The sequence below is a fragment of the Zonotrichia leucophrys genome, chromosome 9, assembly GCF_028769735.1.
Source record: "Zonotrichia leucophrys gambelii isolate GWCS_2022_RI chromosome 9, RI_Zleu_2.0, whole genome shotgun sequence".
Taxonomy (NCBI): domain Eukaryota; kingdom Metazoa; phylum Chordata; class Aves; order Passeriformes; family Passerellidae; genus Zonotrichia; species Zonotrichia leucophrys.
The window spans coordinates 20,594,051-20,605,041 of NC_088179.1; positions in this window are offsets into that span (position 1 = coordinate 20,594,051).

Sequence of the window (10,991 nt, forward strand, 5' to 3'; positions counted from 1 at the left end):
ACAACCAGAATGGGAATGACTCAACACATGAAAAACCAGAATAGGAATGACTCAACAGATGAGCAACCAGAATGGGAGTAACTCAACACATGAACACAACAGGAATAACTCAACACATGAACAACCACCATGGGAATAACTCAACACGTGAGCACAATGGGAATAACTCAGCACATGGACAACCAGAATGGAAATAACTCAACACATGAACACAACAGGAATAACTCAACACATGAACACAATGGGAACAACTCAACACATGAACAACCACAATGGGAAACCACACTTGTATTCATTCCCTATCAGCTGCTCTGGGTTGTGCCTACAGAAACAACGCTCCACTGGACCTCTGTCAGGATGATTGATTCAGACATTTTTTTTTGTTTTCAAGATTATTTCAGCTTAAAATGCAATTGGAAGATTGATTCTTTAGATCCTCACGTTATATAGGGTCTGGTCTAGAGGATAACTCAGAGTGAAGGGAGATGATTCTCATCTTTGCCTTCCAGAAATACTGCATGCTGCCAAAGCAGGAAAAGGGAATGGATAAAGGTAAGGGAGGGGGAGAGAGAGACAGAAAATTATGAATGCTTGGTATTTACAGAATATCTGTACACAGTACTATTATTCCTCTTTTTTCTTTTTGGAAGTCACCCCTGCAAGGAAGATGAATACCTGAATATGCTCTTTATTAGGTTAATTACTGTTTTATTTGGGGGGGATACTGAGGTCATTATTCTTTTACTGTATTCTCCAGTGAATTACATTCATGGGAAAACATATTTATTCAGAACTTCATTTTGATTTAACAGAAAAATGGTTCTTGCCACAGCAATGTGGAATACTCATTTTTCTCCATGTGTTGATTTTTGGCATATAAATGCCAGAAGCTTCTGTTCTCTTTCCTTATCAAGAAAAACTTGCCTGAGATTAATTCCCTCATCATCCTTTCCTTTTAAAGTGGCTGTTTTTCAATGCCATTTAAAGGCAGAGTTGTGATAAATTCCTGGTTTCAATGAACAGATTTCAATGAAAGAGTCTATTCCACAGCCTTAAAGTCATTGAATCCAAATAGAAAGAGAGAAAAAAAAATAAAATTTTGAAGTTGGGTACTGCTACAGCAGCCAAGAGTATGAGAGGTGCCCTGATGTGTTTTGCTTTCTAATAACAATTAGTTTTGAAATAAACTCATCACAAAAGTTTTTAAGATTTTGTTATAGAGGGAAAGGGACATTTTTCTTTGTAATTATATATTGGACTAATTGAAAACTACTTAAACACAGCAGAAGACAATTTCTTCAGGAACAAAAGCAAGAGAACAGCTGAGATGGAAAACGTGAATTTGACTCCAAACCTGTCCATTTCTGACCCTAACATTTAGCCACAGATCCAAAGAGAAGATTTATAGATTTTATAAGTATTGAGTAGATAGGTCAGCAAAAGTCATCTTTCTACTTAATGATCCTTCCCCTTTCTATAGATTATCTTTAGCAAGACTTTATCCTGTACTTCATTAGTCTGAGCTGTCTGTGAAAGGCTTATTTTAAATTGAATTAACTTTAAGTTGTATTAATTAAAATTTAAATTGCATTATTTTCTATTAAATTTCAATTGTATTGCATTTTAAACTGTAAGTAACACCCAGGCAAAAAAATTTCCTGCTGTCAGAATATTCTGCATCCAAACAATAAATTCCTCCTGGCTTCTCACCCAAGCACCATGGAAAACAGAGATCCTCAACCAGCAACAGACCAGAGGTCACTTGAGCAGGTGATGCTTGCCCAGGTGAAGCTGACAGGCTCTGCTAAGGCTGGCAGTGCACTGTGTTTACTCTGTAGGAAAATAACCTCACCTTCATAAAACCAGCATTCAGTTCACTGCTTTTTCTTATTCAAGGGTGATTTTAAAACAAAAGCATAGAAAGAAAGGAAAAATCCAGCCCCCAGCCCTAAGATTTAATTAAAAATCCAGGGCCTCAAAAGGTATTTAGCCATTTAATTCCCATTATATTTATCACATACAGCAGTCTGAGGTCTACAAGTTTTTAGCTGCTAGAGACTGCCTTCCCAGGCTCTCAAAAGAGATTTCTGAAAAATAAGAAACACTGGCTAAAGCTTTGATGGTCCTTTGTTCATTGTTAACAGAATAAAGAAATCTTTTTGAGAAAAATCAGAGCTCCTTAAATATGTAGGACAGAGAAAGGAAGAGTTATTGCCCTTTGGAGATGGCATTATTTCGCCATGGAGTTGGTTTTGTCAGATGAAGTTTTATGACACATAGTGGCAATCATCCATCTTTGATGAGCAGACACGCACTAAATCAGAGAGACTGCTCTCCACGGATCACCGAGCCACAGCACACACTTTGGTAAATCATGAGGCTCTTAAATAAATACTCTTAATGTGTTTCAAGCTGAATTATGCAATATTTAATGAAAATAGGGTATTTTTACCTGGAATGTCGAAAAACAAAATAAAATGCACAGAAAGCAGGTGATCCTTGGGAAGAAAAAAGCAGCATTGGCAAGAAAAAACAGTTGTGTGATGGTGTTCACAGGGGTCTTAGGATGAGGGAAGAGACAAGCATCTGACTCTACATTTCAGAAGGCTTGATTTATTATCTTATGATATATATTACATTAAAACTATACTAAAAAGAATAGAAGAAAAGGTTTCACTAGAAGGCTAGCTTAGCTAAGAATAGAAAGGAATGAATAACAAAGGTTTGTGGCTCGGGCTGTGATTGGCCATTAATTACAAACAACTCTATGAGACCAATCCCAGATGCACCTGTTGCATTCCACAGCAGCAGATAACCATTGTTTACATTTTGTTCCAGGGGCCTCTCAGCTTCTCAGGAGGAAAAATCCTAAGAAAAGGATTTTTCATAAAAAGATGTCTGCGACACAGCTGTGTGTGCAACGTGAGCAAGCGGACCCGAGCACAGCGAGAGAAACGCTCCAGTCTCATGGCAGAGCTCTGTGAGAGACCCAGATCCCAGGCAAGATGTGACATTTCACTTTTCAGATATCAAGTGGGGCAGAAAACCTGTCCTACACAGCAGATCAATACATCACTTAGAGAGGGAGAGGGAGGCCACAGCCCAAATCAATCTGCAAGGTGTCACAAACATCTCGCCGACACCTGGCTGCTGTGCCCTTTAGCCCCCAGAGAGCCTCAGACAAAAGCAGCTGTCAGGAGATGAGGTCAGCCAGGAAACAACACCAAGCAAACATGAAAGAAGCCTCTTGACATGGAGAAGGGCAACGCTGTTTTCCAAAAATACCCATCTGTAATGCACAGATCCCCAGGCCCCAATGTGCATAGTATTTTACTCAGGACTATTCAAGTTGTGAAAAAAAAAGGCAATTATTTATTCCATGGACATACTACATTTTGGTTGGACAATGAGGAAGTTGAAGGAGGGAAGTAGATAAACTTCCTTTTTAATAAACTGCAGACTGGATTGTAACACTGCTCTGATCACTTAGCTGGCAATTTCTATGGGGTGAAGACATAAACCACAGTTTCTCTCATTCAGGAAATATTATTACAAGCTGGACTTGATTCCTCATCTTCAATTTTTTGCTAAGGGCACATTAAAAAGCCTGGCCCACGGTTCCTGTGGCTATTTTGGTCCCATGCACAAGGACACATCTGAGACCACTCCCCACGAGCTCCACTTTCAGGTCACTTCTCTTTCAAAGACCTGTTCCCACATGAATGATGGGGGCTTGTTTCCCTCCATCACAGAAATTTTTTGTCACAGAAATGATTTATCTGTTGACAGGCAGGTTCACTGCCCCCAGGCAACTGATGGCAGTTGAAACCACTCAATGAAAAGCAAAGAATACTATTACCAGTTTTAAGAAAGGGTAGGAAAAGAAAAGGTATAGATCCTTTCCTCTATGACTGCCTTGAAAGTCTTCCCTGCAAGAGACACAAGCAAAGTCAACTCCTCCAGGTGCTAAGTATGGTATACTCTTGGGTTACACACTGATTACAACCTGGTGAAGGTAGACCAGGCAGTGGTTGCTCTTAAAAAAGATATTCCACTATTTGTGGCATCTCTCCTGTCAAAGGGGTGTGGTAAAAACACTTGAAAAATACAAGGTTATGGTTCAAAATGGGTCTACACCTAAAGTACTGCACGAAACACATCACCAGAGGAACAAGATGAAGTGAACTCATGACATCCAATTGTAGGGACTAAACAAGGACACGCAGTAAAGAGATCCACTGGCAGGGATTAAAGCTGTGCTCTGCTCGTGGCTGAGCTCTGCGGGGTCACTGAGAGGGACTGCACTCAATTTGAAGCACCTCAGGCACTCAATTTGAAGCACCTCAAGCACATCTCCTTCTGTTTCACATCCAAGATGAAGGAAAATATAATGGTTACATAAAGTTATGCTTCAAATTTGACTCTAGAGATGGCAAATTCTTGAGAATAAGGACTGGTCCACTCCTGAGGGCCTCTTGGGAGCTAGCATATTAATACTTCAAAACAAAATACTACATAACAGAAAAAGAGTCTGATATTAAGATATCTATAAGCCACTCATGAGTTTATAGACACAGAAGATATAGGAGGGATATTAGGTGCCACACAGTATTTCTACAACTAAGTCCATGGCTGAAATCAGAAGAATCAGGATAGATGGTATTAAACTTACAACCCATCTGAGAGGCCATACAAATGTAACCTGCTGCTCACTCAGTGCTAGATGTGATCACACCCCCTCAATCTCAAAAACCAGAACAGCAGCAGGCCACAGTTTTACATTTCTCCATTTGAACTACAATTATTGTCACAAGAGCCAATTTCACGTTGGGCCGTTTCTTGTTCTCCTTGTAATTCATCATGAGAAGACGTGAGATCTGAGATACCTCAGCAAGGCAGAGTCCATGAATAATACAGCACATGGCTTTGACCTTTTCAGTTTGCTTTGTGGTGTGATTGGCCAGCTGCTCCTGTCCTCCCCTGTTAACCACCCCATTAACCTGGGACGGAAAGGTGCAGCGGGCAGACAATTAGCCAGCAGAATGCTAAAAAGGTTAATGCAGGAGCTCACAGCCTTGGCTCTCTTGAGCTTCTATGGGAATTAGGATTCTGTAATTCCTCTTTCAAAGTCTGCAGGGAAGAAACAGGAATTCGCACAAGATGGACTTCGTTCTCGTTTCAGATCATAATCATGTAGCTCCTCTCAGATACCACACTCGGATGATTCCAGCGTATGCATGGATAAACCCAGAAGAATGTTTATTTTTACTCCTCTCAATATGGAGAATATTCAATTATAGTGGTGAACCTTTTCTCTGAAGCTGGCCATTCTTGAGTAAAGGAAAGCTGGGGAGAGCAGTGGCAGAGCAGCTCCATATGACAGCCTCCTTCCAAAGGTCACTCTTGCTACGCTAACTACTCGAGCTGAGTCATTCCAGCGATTTCCTACTCAAAGACAGCAAATGCTGGAATTTTTACATCCTGTGGGCTGTCAGCTGCAGAAAACTTCAGCTCAGTACTCACCAAGACTACGAGGACAGGCAGAGCTCACATGTTCAGGCACATGGAGAACGTGAGGCACAGAAGGTCTCAGTGAAAATGCCTGGTGAAAGCAACTGCCCCCTTTCTCTGGATATCTACACATTTTAAAATCTCCCAATATCTTTTTTCTTTTGAATGATAAAACCATTATGAACAACACAGAGTTAGAGGTAAGTATCAGAAATTGTTTTCTGAAGCCTTGGAGTCAAAAGCCCTAATTTCACAATTTCACATGGGTTTCTTTTGCTCACAAAGGTTTTCTAACCAACACTCCAGTGGTTTGTTTATGACGACCTGGGATAGTTTGTTTTTCAGACGCTGCCATATGCTTGTCTTTGTAGAAATGCATTGCTCTGAGTTACTATTGCTAGCAACGCTATGAAATACTTTAGATAGAAACAAAGAGAAAAGGACCTTCTTGACACCCTTTGGAACAAAAAATTTTACATTTATTACGGGTAGTGACCGCAATAACACTGAGTCCTTTTTATTACCTTCCACTAATAATATATTCTCTATTTTGCTTAAGGTGAACAATGATATTCAGACAGGAAGAATTACTAACAAGGAAAAGATAAAGCTTTAAATTATAAAAATGACTTGATAGTTTCTCTCTGTAATACATTTTAAGTCCAGAAGGGACCATTAAGATCACCTATATGCCAAGGATTTTTACACTGTGCTTTTTGATATATGGCATCTCAAGTATCATACCATTTCTTTTGACCCTTGCTCTTGAGCACTATCTCTGATGGATTTTTATAAACTGCATATTGAAATATTCACATGCTTAGGGGCCTGCTCACAAACTGAAAGATATTAGAGAAGCATAATATCTTTTCAGAAGAGCAGTCATTTTTTTTTATTTTTAGGATGAAAGTTTTGCCGTGTTTCTGTAAAAGGTGAAAGCAGCATAAAGAAAAGTTTATCTGGCTGCCATGTCTTTGATTTGAAAAGATTGGTGGATTTTGAAAAGACTGGTGGCAATTTTAATGAGTTCCAATTCTCTGTCTGGGATAAAACTGAATATTTCTGCAGGTTCAATATTCTCTGCATTCAGCAAGGGTTATAGCAATTATGCCATTTACAGGCTCTTCATTATCCTACCCACTGCCATTCAGCAGCAGACAGACACCATCATGAGAAGAATTGCCAACCTCAACAGCTGATCTCCACAGATCACTATCACAAATTAATCACAAATTAGGAGAGTACTGATCTTGTCAGGAATCAGATTAAATTCTGGGTATGTTGGATAGAAAAGGCAAATAAAGGGAAAGGAAGTCAATCCATTTGTTCAACTGTCTGGGTGACTGGGGGGGTCCCTGTGGCAGGGAATGAATTGTCCCCCCCTGCAGATAAAGGATTAAAACTCTGTTCTGTGGGCTTATTTGAGGAGGGCTGAGGTGACCCATAAGGGATGGGAGAGGCAGGAACCACGGAGTCCTTGTGCTGCTGTCGTGGTTGAACTCAGCCCCACGCAGCTGCTCGCTCTCCCAGGTGGGAGGGAGAGAGAATCAGGAGAGCAAAAGTGAGAAAACTTGTGGGCTGAGATGAAGACACTTTAATGAGGGAAGGAAAAGCCATGCACACAAGCAAAGCCAAACAAGGAATTCAATCCCCACTTCCCATGGGCGGGCAGGTGTTCAGCCATCCCCAGGAAAGCCGTAACAGTGACTTCCCATCACACACAGCAGTGACTTGGGAAGACAAAAGCCATTGCTCTGAACATTCCCACTTCCTTCTTCTTCCCCAGTTTTATGCTGAGCACGGCATCACAGAGTCTGGAACATCCCTTGGGTCACTGGGGTCAGCTAGCCTGGCTCTGTCTCCTCCCAAATCCTTGTGCATCCCCCTGGCTGGTGGGGTTGAGGTGAGGAGCAGAAAAGGTCTCAGCTCTGTGGGCTCTGTGTAAGCCCTGCTCAGCCATAACCAAAACCTCCCTGAGTTATCCACAGTGCTCCCAGCACAAATCCAAAGCACAGCCACACATCAGCTACTGTGAAAAGAATTAACCCTGCCCCAGCCAAAAACAGCACAGCTGCCTTGAACACCTTCCCCCCAAAGCCTCGCTCATAGCAGTGTAGCAGCAACTTTACTTTTGAAATGTATTTATCAACTGCTATTGTTAAATGTGCCCAAAGAACTTTGCTTTTCCAAAGGGACAATAACATCAGCTTTTACACATCAACAAACAAGCAGAGGAAAAGCTTTTTTTGTTAGGATGTGGAATGTCACTTTTTGTGAGGGTAATAGCTGGAGGTGCATAAAACCAAATTCTGCCATTTAATTAGTAATCAGCAGTGATCTGTTAGTCAGAGTTACTGTAATTCATGAACTGTTAAGTCAAAGCAAAAATGGCAAGTAATTAGACTGTATCCATTAGAGCTTCCCCAGCACACACTCATACAGCCAGGGTTTCAATTGGAGGCAGAAGTGGAAGTGTGAAATTCCTTTAATATATTCCACTTTTTAATTAGCAATCAGTGCTGATTTGTCAGCCATACCAACTCTAATGCATGAGCCATTGAAACACAGAAAAAAGCCACACTTTCAAAAGCATTTATGCTTATATTTACATTCCCTCCAGGCTGAAACATTGGAGAAACCACAGAAAAGTGTGTAGGAGTTCACAATCCAACACAACCACTGCATCACTGATGGTTTGGGTGAAGACACAAGTTGAGTATTTACAAGAGGCAGTTGGCATATCCAGACACTGACAAATAAACATTAATAAGCATTACTTTTGTTAACTGTGCACAACTCAAAATCTCCAAGAGCTCAGGCAGTACTGTCTATATTCCACTCAACTCCATTTAAAAAAATTCATTAAAAAATTGATAGTGTACTTACCAGGTTGTTGCATTTTGGATGGAGAAGGAGGTGAGAGAAGTGTAAAAATCCTATTTTACTTGATCTTCAGAGCTGCCAGAGAAACCTGAGCAGGAGCGGCAGAACACAACGGGCTCCTGGGCTTTGGTAGGTGCAAGATTTTACTTCCCCTAAGCCAGGATGGGCTCTACAGCACTCCTGAGACTGGGCAGCAAAACTGGGCACTTCAGCATTAGGCCAAGAGTTTCTTCTTCTTCAGCCCTTAAAGAAATTGAGGAGCTGGAGGAAGAAGAGGAATGAGGTGTAGAGGTTCTCCTCTTTTTACCCATGTTAGTATAAATATCAGAACTTTAATTCCTCAATTTCACTCATATAAAGTACATACACTAGGCCTCCCTACAGGGGGTAAAAATAAAAGGCTACTTCATAAATCTGTGTAAGAACATTTTATCTAAATACACAAACACATATATATATTTTTATATATAATAACTTACTAAACAGAGGGTAGCTCCCACAATAGTCAGGCTCTGTTCTTGAAGTCAGTGTCAGTGTATGGATCAGCTGATAAAGGCATCAACACCAACACAGCTTAAACTAATTACAGTTTGCAGGTAGGGTGGTAATTGCACTTCTAACTGCCTAAATTAAGTAGACAAAGGCCTGGTTGCACTTGTATAGAGGCTGACAGGATACTCGGTGCCAGCTGAAAATTCTGCCCTCAGTAGTGGTAATGTTTTTAACAAAACATTGCTGTTGTTTGCCTAACGTCTGACAGAGTGACATCTATTTCGCTACATGTTTAATTAGTTTGTTTTCATGGCGTTCCCGTTTCCATTTCGGCTCTCCTCGCTGCTGGGAGCGGGCGGGTTTCTGGCTCTGCGCTTAAAACCGGTCCCAAGGCAAAGAACGTGGCACCAGCTTGCCTTCACCCCCAGCCAGCGTTTTCAGCTTTCAAAAGCTTTTGTGTTTTAAAGTACATTCTAGCTGCCCCTCTTTGTCTCTGAGGGCTGGCTTTCAGAGCTGTAAACATCCATCTCGCAGAGGAGTTTGCAGCTCTGAGTTTGAAACAGCAACTAGGTCTCTGCAAAGCACAGGTCAAGCTGTCCTGTTGAATCTACAACAAATCTGCAAACAGATGCTCTCGAGCAGCTGTGAGATCTCCACCTTTTCCCTCTGAACAACAGTCTATAAAAAGATTAACCATTAATGCTTTAATAGTTTGTGAGTGTACATTTATGAATTCTACGCTCCAGACTTCCTCCCGTCTCTTCTTGGGGTTCTTCTAATTTTTTTAAGCAAGCAAACAAGTTCTTTCTTCCTTAAACACCACGCCACCAAACACCCACCCAAAGATGACCTTTTCCTTTGGCAGCTGTCCTTCAATTTCCAATTTAGAGCAATGGTTAAGAGGATTCTGGTAGCATTGAGAGCAGCTCGTTAAACTGTTTTTGTACAGCCCACAAAAAATGTGCTTTAAACAAAAGCCATCTTTTGACCTTCTCTTCAGAATTCCAGTTTTTCTGAATGATAAAATTCTGTATGTTGAACATGTGTTGGCTGACGCTGTAGCACAGTGATATTAGAAAGAAATGTCCTTTTTATCCCAGTTTTTTTTTTCCTTAAAAGAGTTGCAGAACAGATCTTACAATTCAGAAATCTCAACAAAAGGACTTAGGAACTTGTACTGAATTCTACTAAACTGTCCAAATATAAAGTTAAAAAAATTATTAAGGAGATGTGAATTGTCTATGTCATGACTGAAGCTAGGTGTTTTAAAAAACCAGAACTGCTACTCAGTAAGTCAATTCCTATGGGGTGAGATGGTAAAAGTAATATTGTTTAAAATTCTGGTTTGGGGAAGCAGTCTCACCTCAGATTCCAAAGAACACCAGCCAAAACACTCTCCAAAATTATGTACTTATCCAATGCCACATCTAACACTGGAAATTGAAAAGGTGAGGCAAACTTCTTAATTGTAAAAATTCCTTATTTTGGCTTGTTTCTGTTACTCTGGATCACCTTTTTAACTCAGCAAGTTCATTTCCACCTCCCAGCCTATTCTGTCATCTTACTCAAGATTTTGCTGCTCCTTCAGCTGCAAAACACTCTCCATCAAGAGAAATACTGAGCAGACCCCAACATTTGTTAACAGTACACTTATTTTTTTCACAAAAGTAGAAGCAGCTCTTGCTGAAACTTGACATAACAGGTTAAGATAATGCATCCAGAATGTAGGAGTGGATAAAGTCACACCAAAAGCTGGTATAGCTCTCCTCCTTCTCCAGGAGTCAGCAAGTCTGGGCAGAACTGGTCCCTCCATTATAAACTCTAACAACTGAAGAGCAGGACTAAACACTGAGAGGCTGATAGTGCTGTGAGTTTGTACAGAAGTTACCAGGCTGAAGATGGCCTTCCAAAAATAACAAAAGAAACAGAAACCAAGAATGGTTATTGGATTTTTGGCATAGTATTTATTGAATAGTTTATTTTCTAGAGCCACTTTATGATAGAAGTGTCTGTGCACAGTCAGCTCAGGTGCTTATTCTGAATGGACAAGGACAAAAAAAAAAAACCCAAACCATGGACTGGACACATAGATCCAGGGGAGATTC